This window comes from Quercus lobata, chromosome 7, assembly GCF_001633185.2.
Source record: "Quercus lobata isolate SW786 chromosome 7, ValleyOak3.0 Primary Assembly, whole genome shotgun sequence".
In the NCBI taxonomy this organism is placed as follows: Eukaryota; Viridiplantae; Streptophyta; class Magnoliopsida; order Fagales; family Fagaceae; genus Quercus; species Quercus lobata.
In genome coordinates this window covers 27,278,214-27,299,743 of record NC_044910.1, presented here as the reverse complement: position 1 = coordinate 27,299,743, position 21,530 = coordinate 27,278,214, and the positions used below count along the sequence as shown (strand labels likewise).

The 21,530-nt window shown below is 36.4% G+C and overlaps 1 long non-coding RNA gene across 1 annotated transcript; it reads left to right on the top strand.

Annotated features, from left to right (window-relative positions):
* The first annotated feature begins 19,665 nt into the window (after positions 1 to 19,665).
* On the top strand, positions 19,666 to 20,965 carry LOC115951333. Its single transcript, XR_004083267.1, has 2 exons — positions 19,666 to 20,026; positions 20,546 to 20,965. It is a non-coding gene; the product is annotated as an uncharacterized LOC115951333 (long non-coding RNA).
* The last annotated feature ends 565 nt before the right edge of the window (positions 20,966 to 21,530 follow it).

Sequence of the window (21,530 nt, the reverse complement as noted above, 5' to 3'; positions counted from 1 at the left end):
TTCACAATACTTTCACAACACATTGTAGGTGGTAAGTTGTTATTAGTTTTAATTTGAATTTATAACTAAAATAACTTTTTGCCCATCGGCCAATTACAATCTGCCATTTTGAATTTGTTGTGAAAATGTCATGGACATAGCATTAGTGCACTAGATATAGATAATTAATATATGGAAATAAATTCATATGCCCCATTGACACAGAGTTGGTTGTTAATACATTGACATCAATCATTTTCCTAGATGATAAATAGATGGAAATAAATGTATTTCCCTCATTAATACATAAAAATTAGTCAATAGATTGACATAAATATCAAGTTTGATGACTTGGAAGATTAAATGAAGATAATTCACTTTCCTTCTCTAGGAATGTACTGCATAATAAAAAATATGAACTAGTTACTTGAGCAAATTGACACATATTTAATTATTTTCACTCATTTAAGTGCAAACTCATTTTCTATGTTATTGATTATGCGTTTTTAAATTTATTTTTATCTTTTACTGGACTTTGTTTCCATAGTCACCAAAAGAAACTCAATTTGAGCAAAATTGTCATACTCCAAAGCAATCGTTTCTTATATAAATATTAGAAAAATAATCATAAAAAGTAATTTTACATAAATAATTAGTGTGCCATCTATGAATAATTAATATATGAAAATAAATGTATTTAGTCTAATACTCTATAATTTTATATGTGTGTGTAATAAGGGCCCTATATAAATTACAATTAAAAAAAATATTTTTAAAATGTTTTTATTTTTTACTTTTTATAATACAAGATAAAAATTCTACTATAATCTAATATAAGTGTATACATGTTTGAAGCTCCTTCCTGGAGACTTGAACCCCAACCTTTACCCTCTTGCACCCCATAAGCACTTGTGGAGTGACAACACTTATACTTGTGTAGTGACCATCGCTCTAAGGGTGCACGATGGTAAATTATTTTTAAAATATTGTGTATTCATGTGTGAGTGGAGTCCCATTTTGGGTCAAATAGTGCCCCTCTATGTGTTATATTAAGTTTTCAATTGGAGTCTACCCAGGTTATTATCTATTCACCATAAAATATAGATAAGAATTGCTATTTTTTCAAGTTTTGTCATTCAATTGTCCTTAATTCGAAGAATTGAATGATATGAGTACCTTTCTTCACTTGTTGTTCCCTTTAAAGTGTTATAGAAATGCTAGGTCCAATATATTTTCACAACAAATCATATATAATAGGTTATTACTTGCTGTTATTAATGGGCAAAAAGTAATTTCAGTGGTAGATTCAAATTAAAAACCTTAACAACCTACTAACTAAGATTTGTTGTGAAAATATTGTGAATGTAGCATTTCTAAAAAATTTGACGTGGCCTCCAAAATATTTATAATATCATCAATTTGGTCACTGTTTGCTTTCTACAAATTACAAAGTACCAGTAAATATTCAACTTTCTTCTTCTAGTGCAACTTCAGCACAAAAAAAGAAGAAAGAAAAAAAAGAAAAGAATATATATATTCCGCTGATAAAATTTATGAATGGAATATTGATGGTTTGTCTAAACAGGAAATCATTAATAATATGGGTCATATGTCGATGGTTGGAATTGCTTATATGAATAACCATAATCTTGACCACTCTGAAATTGTTGAACTTCTTGTTACTAGTTTTTCTGGCACTCTTCATAGATGGTGGGATTCATATCTCACAGAAGATTACAGAGAATCTATTTAAACAACTGTTAAAAAGAATGATGAAGGTTTATCTATTTTTGATGAAAGCATTGGTCGAGGTTGTTAGGGTACTGTTTTACACCTAATTTTATTTGAGTACCACCTATTTATACCACTAATAAGTTATTGGGTTTTCCCAAATATTTCATATCTCGTTATCTAAATTGGGTTATGATATAAAATATCACAAAAAGCCCAAAACTTATATTTTGTCTAATTTTATTACCATTATTTAGGTAAGCCCAAAACCGGCCCTATGAACCCAATACACAATCTTATTCTATTTAAAACTCAAGAATACTTATGCTTGGCAATATCTGAAAAGCTCATGACTCAAATTCATGGTAAAAATTTTTTATCAATATAATTCAAATCCATAATCAAAGCCTATGGTTTGAAACCATGGCGATTTATTTATCTAAAGCCCAATGTTTATCTAAAGCCCAATTCACATTGGCAACATCAAAGCTCAATTCTCATTGGCAACATCAAAAGCCCAATTCTCATTGGCAATATCAAAAGCCCAACTTACGTTGGCACTATTTATTGGAAGCCCAAGGTTATCAATACTTGGCAAAATACTATATCATAATTATTTCACCTAGAAGTTCAATAATGACCAATGCTTTAGATTCTTAAACCTATTACTATAATATTACAAGTTTATAGAATTTATGAAGGCACAATTGCACTTTTAGTCCCTATGTTTTGAAGTTTTTCCATTTTAGTCCCTACATTTTATTTTTTCCATTTTTAGTCCCTAAAATCAATTTACGCTTTCCGTTTTAGTCCTTTCCGTCAGTCAACCAACGGAAATAGCTGAGGTGGCAGCCGGAACAATTAAAATATTATAAAAAATGCCACATCACCCTGACAAATCAGCATATATATTTTAAAAATTAATTTATTAATTTTAACTAAATAAAAAAAAATTAAAAACGAATCATTTAAAAAAGAAATTAAATTAAAAAAAAAAATTTCTTTACAATATGTTCTTCCCAGCCATCATGAAGAACAAGTTCTTCCTCAAGGTTGTTGAGGAAATTAAAAAAATCAAGAACATGCCAACATGGGCACAGATCTACAAAATACAAAGACCTTCAAAGATTCAAAACACAAAGAACACAAACCCAAACCCAACCCTTAATCTCTAGCAAACCCAGAACATCAAATGAAAAATCAAATCCTCCATACAAACATCAAACCCAGAAACAAACCCATAAATTTCAAACCCAAATTCAAGAAACCTGTAAACAAACCCAGAAATTTTAAACCCATCGATCTATAAAGACCCACTGATCTGTGAGAGATTAGAGGTAAACCACCGCCGATCTCAGCCCCTCCACTATCACACACTCAGCCCCACCGTCCTTCACATCGACACAAGACACAGCCCCAACGTGTAGCTCCTTCGCGGGGATCGAGCACTTGGACTCAAGCGAGGTGTCGACGGCGTTGGCGAAGAGGAGGTGGAAGGAGTTAGAGAAGGTGGAGGCGGCAATGAGGGGTTTCTGCGTTGGGGTTGGTGTTGAGGGAGGGGATTCGGGAAGGTGGAGAAAATGTGGATTGAGGGGTTAGGGTTAGGGTTTGGGATTGGGGATTGAGGGAGTGGATTTCGAGAGAGGGGGTGTTAGAGTCGGAGTCGAAGAGAGAGAGGACGGCGAAGCAATCGAGGGCGGAGAGTTGAGGGAGCTAGCGGACGACGTCGATGTATTTGGTTTATGGGAATCTGTGGATTTGAGGTGGGTCTCGGAGAGCTGTGCTTGTGGCTGTGGTTGTGGTTGCCATTGTTGGAGTTCCATTCTCTCTAAACCACTGCCGGCCCCCTTCCTCTAGATCTGCTCCAAACCGCCGGCCTAATCTCATTCTCTCCCTCCCTCTCACTAAACTCTTTTTTTTGGGTAGAGCTCTCTCTAAACTCAGATCATGGTTTAAAAAGGTCTGATAATAAAAAAATAAAAAAATTCGTTTGATGCTTTTGAATAGCTCACTTAAAGAAAAGTAAATACACTTAAAACTAAAACGATCTAATGATAAATTTTTGTTTGGGTTGGTTGAGATGAGAGAATAGTTTGCTTGGTTTGATGATCTCTAAGGTGTTGAATTTGGGTTTTTTCTTCTTGTTTTCATTTATGTCTTAATGATCTGGGTTTGAGTTCTTAGGTTGCTGGGTTTGTGTTCTTGTGATGGATTTGAGTTCTTGGTTGTTGGGTTTGATTTGGGAAGAACATGAAGAACAAGTTGTAAAATGAAGAACAATCTGAAGAACATGAAGAACAATCTTAATTAAGGTGAATTTTGATTTTTAATTCTGTTTTTATTTTTTTTATTTAGTTAAAATTAATAAATTAATTTTAACTAGGGACTAAAAGTTCAATAATGACCAATGCTTTAGATTCTTAAACCTATTACTATAATATTACAAGTTTATAGAATTTATGAATTATCTACTCTCAAAACCCATAGCGATCATCTTATAAAAGCCCAAGCAAAGAAAGGGCCACGTGGCCCAACTAAAGGTGCTGAAATGAAGCAAAGTTCTAGCCCAAAAAGGTCCCAGCAAGAGCTTGAAAGTGGGCAACCAGTCCTTGTTCATCCCTAAGCAAAGAAACAACTTGAGCTCCCTATAAGAGGACCAAGCCTTTGAGTATGAACTAGGAGTTGTCCCATCAGTTTTCTGCCACCCTCTACCCGATGTGAACAGTACCCAAGGACTGTCATATCAGTTGAAGTCAAAAGGATGAAGAGACTCCATCATCTTCCTCAAGACTGCACCTCTAACGGAAGGGGAGTTGAAACCAAATTATCCAAACTTCAACAAATTAATGCTATAAATGTTAAAAACATTCAAGATGTGATTCATGTGCCAAGCCCATGAATCTTAAAGGGGGAAAAGTTGGGAACATGTGATTTGGAGGGCATAAAAGGATCTCCAGCAGAACCCTCCGAAATGGGTTTAAACTTTGACACCTGGCTTGGGGTGTTAAGTCTTACTTCCTAGGATCCAAATCTCAGTTGCAGCATTAGGATTCGTTCTTGATACTTGCCTTAATCCCATTGGCTGAATACAATCTCAGCAATCTTAGCATTTAATGCAAGATTACCCTAAACACTCCAAAACCCCACCATTACCCAAAGAAGCAAGGCAGCCCCAAAAGCAAATCTCCCATTTTTAGCCCAAATCCAGGTTATTAATGCAGCTGTCTGGCTCCCCTGAATCAGGCCTACGTTTTTTTGGGTTCTTGTTAATTATTGCTTATCTAAACTCCATTATAAAAGCAAAAGCATCTCAGCCCACAAGGGGGGACAGACTCCCTCTGAAATTCCTGATCTATTTGCCATTTTATGGGTGGTTTAGCTCTCTTTAAGCTCACTACTCATCCCCTACAGCCCACTACTCACAAAAAGCCTTAACTTCAGAGTTAATCTCATCCCACTCACTCAAAACAACCTATATTGTCTCATTCATGCCTTATGAACACAAACTCACCAAAATCTCAGTTTAATACTTGCTGCACTGAGCTGGGATCCCTCTCTTCCTTCATTCTATCCTATTTTTCCTCTTTTATTTGTAACAATGAAACCTTTAATCCTTGTTTAATATTATTATGATGAAGGCCATAATGTTTTAGAAACTATCTCTTCCCATGGAACCTTTAATTTTTACTTTTATTTTACAATTGAAGGATATAATGTATATGTAATAATTGAACTTTTCCTCACATTGATATAATGATGGTTGAAAGTACAATGAATCCCCTAACCGAGACATACAAGGACTCCCAGGAGTTAACACATTCCTAAACTTATTTAATCATTGACCATTGGACTGTTTAAATATGTTTTTTCTGGACTAAGTGTAATTTTACCCTTATCGTTGAAGGACTAATTTGAACTATAATGCTGTAAAAGGACTAATAATATAACAAACTAACAACAGTAACGTGTTTATTGTGCTTTGTTGTTGTTTTCTTGTCAGGGTGCAGCCTCTATCTCTTGCTTGGGCGGGCTTACACGACACCAAAAGCCTTTGGGCTTTATTTCAAGAGTCCATCATTGAGTTTCAGTTTGGCTACCCCATATTCTATTTGGGAACATCCAAATTTTCCCCTCAATAGAGGTATTCCTGATGGTGTCAATACCTTAATCTATACTGTTCTTAAACATTTTGTTGGTACTCCATCTAACATTTCGTCTCGAATTTCTGATTATTTGAATAATTTGAGATGTCCTACTATGTCTAGTTATAGATGGTACCAAGATGTTTTCATTTCCAGAGTTATGCTTCGGAAAGATTGCTACAAGCCTTATTAGAAAGAAAAGTTTATTGATGGTCTGCCTCCTATATTTGCTCATAAGGTAAAACAAGAGTTAATTATATATATATATATATATATATATATATATATATATATATATATGTTTATATAAATCCATTTTTTCTTCTAATTAATCATAGTATAGTTTAATAAATTGCTTCTAAGTTGAATTCTTTAAAAATGAAAATTTCCAAATGAGTAGTGAAAATAATCATTATTATCAAGTTTCAAAGTTTCATTCCCGCAATCCAGTTATATGAGTAAATTGTTTCTCAAAAAAAAAAAAAAAAAGTTATATGAGTAAAATTAATAATTTTCTGCATTTTGTAAAACAATGAGCAAAATTCAATCTAGTTATATGAGTAAAATTATCTATTTCAACACTTCTTTAAGTTAAAACTCCATTTGGATTGAGAAAGAGGGAGGGGGAGTAGAGTAGAGTTGAGTAGAATTGGCTCAAAATTAGTCTATTTTTAACTAACTCTACTTTACTCCTCTCAACTCCTCTTCCCTTCCCCTTCAATCCAAATGGGCCCTAAAGGTTCAAGTTTTAAGATACAGAACTATTTCTTCCAAATTTTTTTAATATTTTTTTTAACTAAAAAATCCCGTAAACTTGTAAATGTTTAAATTTTTAGTAATAATAATAAATAAATAAATAAATAAGCATTTGAACACTTAGCACGTATGAAAAAGGCTAATATTAAATATTATAAATTTCAATGTGTATTCAATGTCACGTTATTTATAATTTTAAATGTCATTACACTCTCTAGACTATTACATTAAAAAAAAAAAAAAAATCTTAAGAATGAAATAAAGAGAATCAAGTTGCATCAGAATGTGTGCTTAAATTCAATTGGCCAAGTGTGATTCCTTGGTCAATAAATATAATTAAAAGAATATTCAGATTTTTTTTTTTTTTTTGACAATCAAGAATATTGAGATTTAAATCTTTATTTGGGAACAAAAGGAAAGCAAAAAACTTTGTGTGGTAGGTAGGACTTGGACAATAATTTGGATTGATATAAATTCCTTTTACCCTATCTTAATGTGCATGTATTTGGCATGCTAAACGTATATTGTCTGGGAATGCTGGAAAAATTGCCATGACTTCGAATGAAATTAAAATTTGATGATAATGGCAATGCACATATGGTATATGTGGAAACAAAATGAAAGGGAATTCTTCTTAAATTGGCAACATAGTAAATGTCAATTCACCATCCTTATCTGCTGTCCTGAAATTGTGATTTTGTGCTTCCTAAATTGGTTTGGAAGGCATGTAATGATTCAATTCAGTCCCATTCTTGAGGGTATAAATATTCCTCTAGACAACGAATATTGCAGTCTCCCAATGATTATGTTTTGTACCCATTGGAAATATCCATGTTTCCAACCCAACCAGCACCCTTGCCTCCCACTAGGCACTATCCTTCTGATGAGAATCTGAAAAGAACTTCGATTAGAAGAATTTTATATTGGATCAATGATTTACCAGAAGGCATTCACAATACATTAATCAAATATTTTACTCTTGAATGGCAAGTTCTTGTCCTACAATTATCAATTTAGTTTTCTTAATTTTTTATGATCTAATTTGTTTTTAACACTTCTCCTGACATGATAGTTGAATGTAAATTTTATCTTGGTAGTTGGAGCAAATGTAAAGTACTAGTATTTTTTTTTTTTAGGACAAAATTTAGGTACAATACCTTAGGTGTTATTTTTTAGATGCCCCTCTTAAGATTCAGTTATATGGCTAATTAATTAAAAAATCAAATTTCATCTCATAAGAAAAAATTCACATAATGGATTCTTAAGAGGGGAACCTAAGAAACAATACCTAAGTACTGTATTTAAGTCTTTTCAAATTTTTTTTTTTTTTTTAATATCCACTATGAGTACATTACTATTAGTCATACAAAAATAGTGTTTTTAAAAAAAAAAAAAAAAATTCTCGTGGCTTAGTCCCAGTCGGGCTTTCTTATATTTGTGTACTTTTTTTAGATTTTAACATTGGCTACACTATTTTACATGGTAATTATTGGGTACAGTGCTCTTGCACATTGAATCTGTCAGGATTATAACAAATATTCACTTTTAGTTATGTATCATGATTTTATTGAGTTTAGTGCACAGAGCATTAGACCCAACACAAGTAATATACATAACCATACTAATTGAAAGTTCAAATATGTGTATAAAACACCCTTGAACGTTTAGACCCCAATAACAGATATATCAATTCAAGCTTAATGTCAAACAATAAATGTGCGGAACATGAACATAAGCTAATAATCGAATCGATAAACAATCTAAAACATAAATAATCACAATCACAGCAGTAATTAAATGGTAAAGATAAAGGGAAGAGAGATGCAAACACAAAGACAACACTCGATATGTTATCGAAGAGGAAACCGAAGCCTTCGGCGTAAAACCTCTCCGTCGCCCTCTAAGTGGTCAATAATTCACTAAAAAATGTAGTTGGGATATATGAACAACAATAGACCCTCCAAGCTTAATCTACCCGATGTACCTAAGTCCTCCAAATTTCTTGCTCCAACGAGGTTGCGCCGAACCTTTTTCTTTTCTAACTTACCGAATTCCGCTATAGTCCATAGCATCAACCAATATGAATTGGTCCCTTCCTAACTACTTCCCAAAGCACCAAATAAACCTTCTCACAGATATGGGTATGGTGAGAAAAGGATTTGGCCAAGAACCTCTCAAGGATGTATCAATGGAGAGGAAGAGAGTAGAGGAATTTGAAGAGTCTCTTAAGTGAAGATTGTGGATGAATCAATCTTATTTTTCTCTAGGGTTTCTCTCTCAAAATTCTCTCTGGAAGCTCTCTTTCTTTCATGGGTATAAGGGGTATTTATACTGGGGTGAGAATGGAATGTGAAGAGTCAGGTTTTTCAAAACAAGGCTGGCTCACGGCTTGGCCTCACGTCTTGACTGAGTCGCGAGATCCAACCACGAGATAACTGAACGGCCAGTTGTCCTATTTTGTCTTGTAGTACTCCAGCTAGCATAATGCTTCAACTTCTAGCATGCTTGGCACGCCTGGCACGTGTGCAGCTTCTAGCAGCTTGCAGTCACGAGTCACCCGCGAGATCCAGTCGCGAGTCTTTGTTTTTCTTGCACACTCTTGACCATTTCTTCACACTATCTCACTCACTACCCTTACAAGAATTCCACTTAAATACAGGGTTACTTATTGTTGAAATACAAGCAAATTTGGTACGGAATAAAGCCAATAAGATGGTTGATTAAATTCAATCTTACACTGACCATACTAGAAGATTAACTACGAATTATTAACTTTTTGGTATGCAATTGTCTTTTACAACAACTGGACAAAATTAGATTGGCATCGTGTCTTGAAGCATACACTAGTTCCTCAGGCTAGTGTAACAATTCAGATGGAAGCTTGCTTGTTTTGGTATGTTCCTACTTCCTAATATCACTCTCTAGGATTCTTATATATTATTACTAGAATGATTTGGGGAAAAAAAAAATAGTCACCTATAAAAGAAATTCAATAATTCTTCACGGGCTCCTTTGATTGTTTAGTGTGTGTCAAATTACAATTAACCATTGTATTCTAACATTTTATTTATTTGACCATTCAATTGCTTCTTCCTCCTACGAGTTGGTTTGTGTGTTTTTTTTTTTTAGCACTTGAGTTGATTATATAATTTCTAATAATCCAGCATCTTGATTTTTTTTTTCTTTTTCTTAGAATACATACTCTTAATATTTTGGTCTAAAATTAATGAATTGTTCACATAACTCCAAAACAGCTAGGAATTATTGATGCGTTTAAAGGCGCGATAAGCCCGGAAACTCGCAAACTCCAAAACATCTAAGGTTTATTGAGGCTTTTAAAGGTGCGATAAACCCGAAAATTAGTGAAGAACGGGATTATACAGTGTGATAAGTCTGGAAAACTTGTGAAAGCATGGATCAAACCAATATCAGAAGCTGGAATTTTCAATCTTCTAGCCATGTCAGAATTGTGGCAACCAATCTGACAATCAAGGGTGAGTTGGAAAGTGGTATCCCAACGACTTATTTGTCTAATCGACGAGCTTAGCATGGTCATATATTCATATTTAACCATTCTTGTACCAATATTATCCTTCAATGTATCTTATACATCAGGTGTACCACCTTTAGTTTACATGAAAAACAATTTACAAGCTTTAGTTATTGTGCTCTTCCCAGCCTAATTACTTTTGTACTAGTACTTTGAATTATTTCATTGTATTTAACCAATGTAATTATCTGTGGGGCAATGTAATCGATGCCAAAATTTGATTGCTGATAAATGATAATTAAAAGTTTACAATATATTGGGAAGGAAAGGGCACTTTTGCTTTGGTAAGAATTCAGAACTAGTCCTCAATGGTGGGAAACAAAACTCTTCATATTTTTTTAGTATTATTATCCTTCGTTTTATTTTTTATTTTATTTTATTTTTTATCTATCACCATGGCAGTCATTTTATTTTGTGAATATATTATGTGTGAGTTCATGATTCTTTCTCATATTCAAAACTTGAGCGAGACATTTTTATAAATTTAAAAAAAAAAAAAAAAAAAAAAAACCTTGAGTGTGATTGCTTCTTAATCCCACCGTGTGCATGTGTTTGTGTTGATTTAATGGAATTTTAGACTGTTGTCAAGCCTGGGGTTGGAGGCAGTCAAAAGACTCGAAACAAATAATTACACAAGTAATACAATGTCATTCTCCTAATCCAATCATATGAGTTAAACACTGACAACGATTACGCACCAATAAAGTTTCACCTTATAATTTTGCAACACCTCACTAAAAATTAAATTTTATTTTTTTACAAAAATAATCAAAATATCAAAAACTATTCTCTAAGAAAAGTTCAATAGCCGACCAAATATCAATAACTATTCGCAAAGAAGTAGATCAATAACTCAAACCTCATAACAAGATCCATTACAAGTAAAACAAAATCCGCAAAAAACAAAACTTCAAAGAGTTACGTAGAGAGAAAATGCTAAAAATATACAAATTTCATCCTCTAAATTTGACTGAAATTTCACTTCAATTCTCTCACTCTACTTTTCTAAATGATTTATAGTTGATTAATGAAAAGCATGATAAGTTCGAACTTCTTTTGTATCAATATAAATTTGGAATAATGATTAGGGAAGAGCACCCACATGGCTATTAATTAAACCATAGACAAAGTCACTGATTAGTATCAAGAAGTTATGTACTGAGAAAGATGAGCTTATGATAAAGCATTCACTGCTAGGCCTTCGTCCTAGCTATTCCTTATTACGTTATTGTCGACATAGCATATATTCTCTTTTTCTTTCTTTCTTCTTCTTCTTTTTATTTATTTATTTATTTTTTTGTTTATTATAATGTTTTTTTAAATTCTATTATTTAATGGCCATGGGCAAGATAATAGTAACAATATAAAGATTGTACAAGTACACAATACTCTCACTTTTATGATATTTGGGAGAAGGGATTCAACATAGCCTTACCCCCAATGTTTATGGAAAGGTATATTGAAATTATTTAATTATTTTCACTAATTTAAGTGTACTCTTAATTTTAAGGGAGTGCTTTTATAAGCAAGGGCGGAACTAGAATTTTATGAATAGGGGGCCAAAATAATAACAAAAATAAAATTGAACCAATTTAATAGTGTCATAAAAGACATATGAAGAGTTTGGGAGGCTAACCATATTTCTTTTGAAAGTTTTAAGTAAATTTAAGGAGTAAAAATCTAATATTTGAAAAGTTTGGGAATTTTAATAAAATTTAAAGGTAATTTTATAAAGTTAGAATAGTTTTTTTTTTTTGTTGGGGGGGGGGGGGTGGGCATGGCCCCCAACCTTCTTAGTGGGTCTGCCCTTGTTTATAAGAGTACACTTAAATTTGTACAAATGTACACCATAAAATCTAATTAAAAGTCATGTTAACTGTGGGGCCAGAGAACTTACGACCCAGCCCACTTTCCACTAGGGCCCAAGGCCCGTGCCGAGGAGGGTAGTTGCTGAGGACGAGTAGGGAAAGACCAAATAGCCTAGAAACGCAGCCGAGGAAGACTCTGTCCTCGACATCCCAAGACTTCGAAGGGAAGAGTGACATGTCATCAAAGGCAGCCTCCAAAAGGCCCCCAGAAGAAGAGGCAAGTAGAATGGAACCCACGTGGGGGTACGGTGTGGAGGTAGTTCAAGGTAAATACGTCCCCTCCACATTGAATGTGTCCACAAACGTCTTAACCATATTAATGAAAAAAGACGCCTGAACAGTGTGGCTTCGGTTCTTGCAACTAACAAAAAGCAAGGGGAGGTGGCTGATGAGACAGGTACTTGAATAGACACCTGTTTGATCAACAGGTGGAGGGCCAGGATCAGCCAAGAAGGGCTATATAATGTGAAGATTGATGCGCCAAGAAAGGGGCTGGGAAAAAAGGCCAAAAACCAGAGCTTCCCAAACCGCGTCGAGGAGAACGATTCCTCGAGCGAACACGATTTACTCTTGTATGAACGCCATGGCTAACCACCGTTCAGTGACCAAGGCCTAGTCTTTCAAACCCACGCTCTACAAATTATATTGTTTGGGCCTTCTTACGTGCGAACCCCCCATCACTTCCAACAGCCCGTTGTAGCGCCCTAACATAAAGTTCCACTAGGGGCTGCGTTTTTCACTAGGGGCTTGGCCGAGGTGCTAATCCTCCCAAACCAATTTCCCACACCTTGGCCGAGGGGCTAATATCCCCGAACTACTTAAAAACTAAGTTTTTGACAGAACCAAGGTATTGCATGGTCCTCGGACTCAAACCTATGGGGAAACCAACTACTTAATGAAAATGTCTAAGTTTTGGACAGAACCAAGGTATTGCATGGTCCTCGGACTCAAACCTATGAGGAAACCAACTACTTAAAAACTCAGTTTTGGACAGAACCAAGGTATTGCATGGTTCTCGGACTTAAACCTATGGGGAAACCAACTACCTAAAAATTAAGTTTTGGACAGAACCAAGGTATTGCATGGTCCTCGGACTCAAACCTATGGGAAAACCAACTACTTAAAAACGAAGTTTTGGACAGAACCAAGGTATTGCATGGTCCTCGAACTCAAACCTATGGGGAAACCAACTACTTAATGAAAATATCTAAGTTTTGGACAGAACCACGGTATTGCATGGTCCTCGGACTCAAACCTATGGGGAAACCAACTACTTAAAAACTAAGTTTTGGACAGAACCAAGGTATTGCATGGTCCTCGGACTCAAACTTATGGGGAAACCAACTACTTAAAAACTAAGTTCTGGACAGAACCAAGGTATTGCATGATCCTCGGACTCAAGCCTATGGGGAAACCAACTACTTAAAAACTAAGTTTTGGATAGAACCAAGGTATTGCATGGTCCTCGGACTCAAACCTATGGGGAAACCAACTACTTAAAGGAAATCTGGATACCAAGTTGGACCTAACAACACACGGGACATCTCGGATGATGCCTATATCTCCACTGAAGGATGTTCAGACACGAGTTCAATGCCTTATGGGTGCAGATGAGCTAGCATTCCGAAACATGATTCTAAATATATCGTATGCATAACTATATATACTTATTAAGATAACTAGTTCAAAAGTCATAAGGTTCGTAACAATAGTAAGTATCGACGAGGGCAAGTAACATGTAATCAAAAGGAAAGAGGAAGAAAAGAATTTCATATATTTGTTCAACAGGTTCAATTACAAGCAAACTATAAAGTTTTCAAAAATAAAAGAGAAACTAGTTTGTCATTAAACTAAAAACAAATGCGGAGGCTGGCCGAGGTTTCTACTTCTTTAATTCCGTGTCGACCACATCCTAGGAAGGCAGAATAGGACTAGCTTCGACGCCCTGGAGGACAGTCCCTTCTAGGGAAGGCTGAGCAGGATCGGTGTCAGTACTCTTGGGGACCTCAACGAGGGGAATTACCTGCAGGGGCTGAGCAAGAATGGCTGGCTCCTCGGCAACAGGAATCTGAGCTCCAACCGCAGGCTCAGCAACTTCCTTAGGCATCTCGGGATTAATACCTCCAGGTGCTACTATCGCTCCACGAGGCTCTTCCCCTTCAAGCAACTCACCAGAAAGGACGCTGATCTGTGCAGCTTCTGACCAAGTAACCCCTGCCTCGTGTTGATCGCTCACAGCCTCAGAGCTGGCAGAGACAGCCTCACGGATGGCATAAGGGTAAAATATGCTCTCCAACTTCCACAAATCGGACGACGCATCCACCCTAGCTCGTTTTAAGGCCTCTTCCCAAACCTGGGAGCAGTATAGCCTGCACACTCCAGGAATTTGGGCTTTAAGGGAGGCTTGGGTTTCAGCTACCCCTGTATTGTAACCCTCGTCCTCGGCCTTATCCCTAGCAACTTTGACCTTGTTTCTAGCAAACTCAGCCTCCTGCTTGGCCCTCACAGCTTCGTCCTAGGCAAACTCCGCCACGCCCTTAGCATTCTCTACCATGATTAGTTTTTTCTTCAAATCATTGATCTGCTCCTTGGCTATCTGCAATTGATCCTCGGCTTCGAGTAGACGTTTTGTCTGTTCCTCGGCCTGTTTTTAGGCGCCATTTAAACCCGCCGAGGCACTATCCCTTTCCCGGATAGCCTCCTTTAAATCCTCCTTAGCCTTTGCGAGGTCATTCTCGGAAGTTTTGAGGGTCAGCGCAGCATCTATGCGTTTGGCACGTTCATTCTCGGCAGCCTTACTCTGCTTATTAACTTCCTCCTCCATCCTATAAGTGGACTGGAGAGCCTGTCAAATGAGATAAATACATCGTGAGTGAAACTCCGGGAACAAGAGTTAATAGAATTTTAGGTTTCCAGAGTCTTACCATGCACAAGTGCCTTTTTACGCTGAGGAAAACCTCCTGCATCCTCATGTTCTTCAATTCTGCCACATCGGTGGGAAGCAACATGGTTCTCCCTAATGCGTCGGCCACGTAACCGCCCTCGCCGTCTCCAAGGTCCCTCATGGACGCGGTTTCCAGCAATGGCTCCCCGTGGAGCATGGGGGCGGGAAGCCAAGCACTCGGCGCGGATTGGGCTTTGATCCCTTTCCCCTTGGCTTGAGTGGATTGGGCCTCGGTCCCTTTCCCCTTAATTTGGTGCCCAATCTTTAGCTGTTTTTGGGCTCGCGAGGTCTCATCCCTCTCCTGAGAGGATTGGGACTTTCCCCTATCCATGGGTTCCTTCCCCTTGGGACTCCTCTTTCTTTTTGAGTCTGTGGGCTCCGGCAGAGGAGGCAGAGTTGATTAAGGAGGAGCAAGAAGTTTGGGGCGGGGAGATTGTGGCTGTGACTTGGTGGAGGATGACCTAGTCTGGATGGTCTGGGGCTGAGGTGGTGGAGATGGAACACTGGACTGCGGTGTTCCCTGCGCACCCTTCCCCGGTTGACCCTCGAGGAGGTCGAGTAAGCTGGTCGGGGGCTTTCTCTTAAGTCCCATCTCGGCTCGGGAGGATGTACCCACTAACAATAGCTCCGCTTCGGACAAGTCTGGGTCCCCTAGATCGCCAGAAGGATCCTCGGATGGGTCGGCTTGATCAAATGCCCCAAAACCCTCCTCGAATGGATCCAAATTTTCTTCATCCTCCGCTGCGCGATGAAGTGACAAAGAGCCCACCAATAGGATGCCCTCTGGGACAGGAGATCCTTCGGAGATCAAAAACCCTTGTTCAACTACGGTAATTTTTGGAAGCCGAGGACGGTTAGCGCTAATCACGTGCTTTGGGTCGGCAAACGATTTCTGAAGGGGAGCGTACCCTAAGATTTTGTGAGCGGCTCTGACTTGACCATCCTTGTCATTTACAAAAACTGCCGCTTGAAGAACAGTCTCCAAGTCCACCCGGTTAACTAGGTGAAAGTGCTGATGAAAGGCGTTGGGATCTGCAAGAAAAAGACATGCACATGGTTAGTAACCGAACCACATCAAAGTAAAATGGCGCAAAAGATTAGTGCCCTTCCATTCTCTATACCCCACCTGGTTCTCCCTCCACTATTAGGCATGGAACGCCATCGTGCCATTCCTCAGATACAATGAGAAAGTCTTTGTTCAACCCCTTGTTGGAGTCAGGGAGGCACTGAATTAGCCGAATCCTTTCGTCTCTGGTCTTCATGTAATAGATTTTGCCCTTTAATTTTTGGAGATTGTAGCACCAATTCACGTCATGATGGGTTAGTCTTAGCCCCATTTTCTCATTTAGGGCATCCACACAACCCAGAATCCTAAACATATTGGCGGCGCATTGGGTGGAAGTTAACCAGAAATGCCTAAGGTAGTTCTTCATTACTGGCCCCATGGGGATTTTCATACCCCCCTCTACGAAGGCGAGAACAGGGATTACCACCTCGCTTGTATTTCTCAGAATATGCCACTCCCCCATCTTACAGTGCTTCAAACTCACGTTGGGGGGAATTCTATAATCGGCGATGAACTTTTCCATCGCCTCTTCGGTCTCAAACAATTTCCTCAGTCTCATTTTAACCATCTCTAAGAACTACTAAACAGACTCAACCAACTACGGGAGAAGGAGAGGAACAAGAGAAAAATAAACTCAGAAAAGAAAAAGCACGAGTTAATGGAGGCAGAGAACTTACAGAAAAGAGCAAAGGTGCCTCGGACAGGCTTTTTGTGCTGGAGATAGACTTGAGTTTGGACGAAAGTTTAGATGAATCCAAGGTGTATGCGCTAGAATTCTTAAGTGCAAAACTGAAGAGACAAATCAGTTCCAAAAATCATTTATGCCTCCCATCAAAAGTAACTGCACGAATTTTCCCGCCCATAAAAGCAAGTAAATCTCCACCGTTAGATCTCCATCACGCCGTTGAACGTGGGAAGCACAGAGCCGCCCGCATTTAATAAGGACACGTTTCGCCTTCCAAAGGTTCCAGGAACGTGTCTCGGGCAGACGAAGAGTCTCGGGAACCAATAGGTGACAAGGACTGACAAGCTTTGGCAGAGGCCTGATGTCATCAAAACCCTCCTAGCCGGCTGAGGATCCGGACAGCAGGATTTTTAAGGGCTATTGTGAGGCCAGAGAACTTACGACCCGACCCACTTTCCACTAGGGCCCAGGGCCGGTGTCGAGGAGGGTAGTTGCCGAGGACGAGTAGGGAAAGACCAAATAGCCTAGAGACGCAGCCGAGGATGACTCTGTCCTCGACATCCCAAGACTTCGAAGGGAAGAGTGACATGTCATCAAAGGCAGCCTCCAAAAGACCCCCAGAAGAAGAAGCGAGTAGAATGGAACTCACGTGGGGGTACGATGTAGAGGTGGTTCAAGGTAAATACGTCCCCTCCGCATTGAATGCGTCCACAAACGTCCTAACCATATTAATGAGAAAAGACGCCTGAACAGTATGGTTTCGGTTCTTACAACTAACAAAAAGTAAGAGGAGGCGGCTGATGAGATAGGTACTTGAATAGACACCTGCCTGATCAACAGGTGGAGGGCCAGGATCAGCGAAGAAGGGCTATATAATGTGAAGATTGATGCGCCAAGAAAGGGGCTGGGAAAAAAGGCCAAAAACCAGAGCCTCCCAAGCCGCGTCGAGGAGAACGATTCCTCGAGCGAACACGATTTACTCTTGTATGAACACCATGACTAACCACCGTTCGGTGACCAAGGTCTAGTCTTTCAAACCCATGCTATACAAATTATATTGTTTGGGCCTTCTTACGTGCGAACCCAATACTATTTTGGGGTCATCGCAAATCGAGTCCTTACATTAACTTTTAAGGGAGAGAGGGGCAAGTTATACCATACAGAACAAACTCTCTCAAGAAATGTGGGACAATTATCTATCATTTTTTTTTTTTGAACCAAACATATACACACGAGAGAGAGACTGAAGGTTTTAAGATAAAGGCACACCCATAAAACCGTTAACATATTATGAATGGGGTTCTCATAAACATAAATATCATATATACTTTTTTTTTTTTTTTGAAGATAAATATCATATATACTAGATCACAAATTATTAAAATATAATTAGGGTTCTAAGAAAAATATGGGTAATTGTCACACATTACTCAAATGAGAAGTGCTATATCCACAACATTTTCACAATACTTTAAAAACAAATTATAGGTGATAAGTTGTTACTAGTTTTAAGTTGAATTCATTATTGAAATTACTTTTTTGTTTGCCAGTAATAGCCAATATTTACAACATATTATTTAGCATTTGTTGTGAAAATATTGTGAATCAAAATTATTTGATTATTTTCACTAATTTAAGTGTACTCTTATTTTTTATATTTTTTATAGCATGTTATAAAAATTTGCTTTTTTCTTTTGATATACTTTGTTTCAACAGTTACCAAAAGCAATTCAATTTAAGCAGAAATGTCATATTCCAAATTAATTGTTTCTTATATAACTCTAAGAAAAATAATCTTTTAAATTTATTTTACATAAACAAAGAGCTCTGAATTTAAGCATACAATTATTTTTTTATATTTTTTATTGCAAGTGTTATTGAATTCATTTTTTTTAATGGTTTATATTTCAGCTCTTGCCAAAACAACTTTTTTTGATAATTGCCTAATAAACTAAGCATGAGGAATAATATCATATTCCAAATTAATTTTTCCTCTTTGTTTGATAATAAGTATTTCTTAAATAAAAAATCCCATAAGCTTGTAAATATTTGAAGTTTTAGTAATAATAATAAATAGATAAAGCAATATTTGAAAACCTGGCAGGCTAGTGAATATGAGAAGGCAAATATTAATTATTATAAATTTAAATATCTATTCAATGTCACGTTATTTATAATTTTAAAGGTTATTACACTCTCTAGACTATTAGATTAAAAAAATATATATCTTAACTATGAAATAAAGAGAATTCAGTTCCATCGGAATGTATGCTTAAATTCAATTCGCCAAGTGTGATTCCTTGAACAATAAATATAATTAAAAGGATATTGAGATTTAAATCTTTATTTGGGAACAAAAGGCAAGGAAAAAACTTTGCGGTAGGTAGGACTTGCACAATAATTTGGATTGATATAAATTTCTTTTACCCTATCTTAATGTGCATGTATTTGGCATGTTAAACATATATTGTCTATGAATGCTGGAAAAATTGCCATGACTTGGAATGAAATTAAAATTTGATGATAATCGCAATGCACATATGGTATATGTGGAAACAAAATGAAAGGGAATTCTTCTTAAATTGGCAACATAGTAAATGTCAATTCATGCACCATCCTTATCTGCTGTCCTGAAATTGTGATTTTGTGCTTCCTAAATTGGTTTGGAAGGCATGTCATGGATCCAATTCAGTCCCATTCTTGAGGGTTAAATATTCCTCTAGACAACGAATATTGCAGTCTCCCAATGATTATGTTTTGTAGTTATTGGAAATATCCATGTTTTCCAACCCAACCAGCACCCTTGCGTTGCGTCCCACCAGGCACTGTCCTCATGAGAATGCAAAGAACTTCGATTAGGGGAATTTTAAATCGGATCAATGATTTACCAGAAAACATTCACACAACAATAACTGTATACACTACTATTGAATGGCAAGTTTTTTGCCTAACCATCTTCAATTTTGTTTTTTAGATTTTATGATCAAGCTTACTTCTAACCCTTCTCCTGACATGATAATTGATATATACAATTTAAATTTATCTCGGGATAAACATAAATTATTATTTTCTTTTAGATCTATTTTGAGTACATTACCTATACAGAAAAAGTGTTTTTTTTTTTTACCCATGGCTTTAATTCCTTAAGCACTCAAGCTTTCTTAAATTTGCACCTTAACTCAGTCTTTTCGGTATAAAATTGCCTTTTTCAGCAACCAGACAAAACTAGTCAGGCATAGTGTCTTGAAGCATACACTAGTTCCTCAGGCTAGTGTAACAATTCCGATGGAGGCTTGCTGGTTTTGGTATGTTCCTACTTCCTACTATCACATCTCTAGGGTTCTTATATTATATATTATTACTAGAATGATTTGACACAAACAAAAAAAGTCACCTATAAAAGAAATTCAATAATTCTTCACTAGCTCCTTTCCTTTGATTGTTTAGTACTGTGTGTCAAATTAGTCATTGTATTCTAACATGATATTAATTTGATATTAGGTTCTGTGTTCAAACCTCTTTGAGCTAAAAAATAAAAATAATTCTATAACGTATTTATCGTGATGGTATTTTGTTTCATCATTTGGAACTTGAATCATTACATTTTTATATCTGATGACCATTCAATTGCTTCTTCCTCTTTCCTGTTGGTTTGTTTGTTTTTTTTTTTTTCTTAGCACTTGAGTTAGTAATGTAATTTCTAATAATCCAGCACCTTGATTTTTATTTTTTATTTTTTATTTTTACTTTTCTTTTTCTTAGAATAAATTATCTTAATATTTTGGTCTATAAAATAATGAATTACTTGTACAACTCTAAAACAGTTTGGACTTATTGAGACTTTTAAAGGCGCGATAAGCCCGGAAACTCAATTAACTCCAAAACATCCAAGGCTTACTGAGGCTTATTGAGGCTTTTAAAGGTGCAATAAACCCAGAAATTTGTGAAGAGAGTGATCAAACAGCATGATAAGTCCGGAAAACTTGTGAAAGGATGGATCAAACCAACATCAGAAGCTGGAATTTTCAATCTTCTAGCCATGTCAGAAATTTGGCAACCAATTTGACAATCAAGGGTGAGTTGGAAAGTAGTATCCCAACAACTTATTTGTCTAATAAATGAACCTAGCATGGTCATATATTCATATTTAACTATTCTTGTACCAATATAATCCTCCAATGTGTCTTATTCATCAAGTGTACCAGATTTAGTTTACATGAAAAGAAATTTACAAGCTTTAGTTATTGTGCTCTTCCTTGCCTAATTACTTTTGTACTATTATTTTGAATTATTTCATTGTATTTAACCAATGTAATTTTCTATGTGACAATGTAATCGACGTCAAAATTTGATTCCCACATAAATGATAATTAAAAGTTTACAATATAGTATTAGGAAGGAGAGGGCACTTTTGCTTTGGTAAGAATTCAGAAATAGTCCTCAACGGTGGGCAGCGAAGCTCTTCATACCTTTTTAGTATTATTATCCTTGTTTTTAACTTTTTATCTATCGCCATGGTAGTCACTATATTTTGTCAATATATTATGCATGAGTTCGTGGTTCTTTCTCACGTTCAAAACTTTATTATTATTATTATTTTTTTTTTTTGAAAAGAAAGACCATGAAAATTCATTAAAAAGCTTAATCCGTTAGAAGTACATGATGAAAGTGTGGAATAACATCCTTCATCCACACAGAAAAATCACTAACATGTCTTGCATGTTTAGTTAGGTTATGAGTTACAGAATTCCATGACCTGCGGGTACGAGAAAAGATAATACTATGAAAGGCATCTAGAGATTGCTTTGT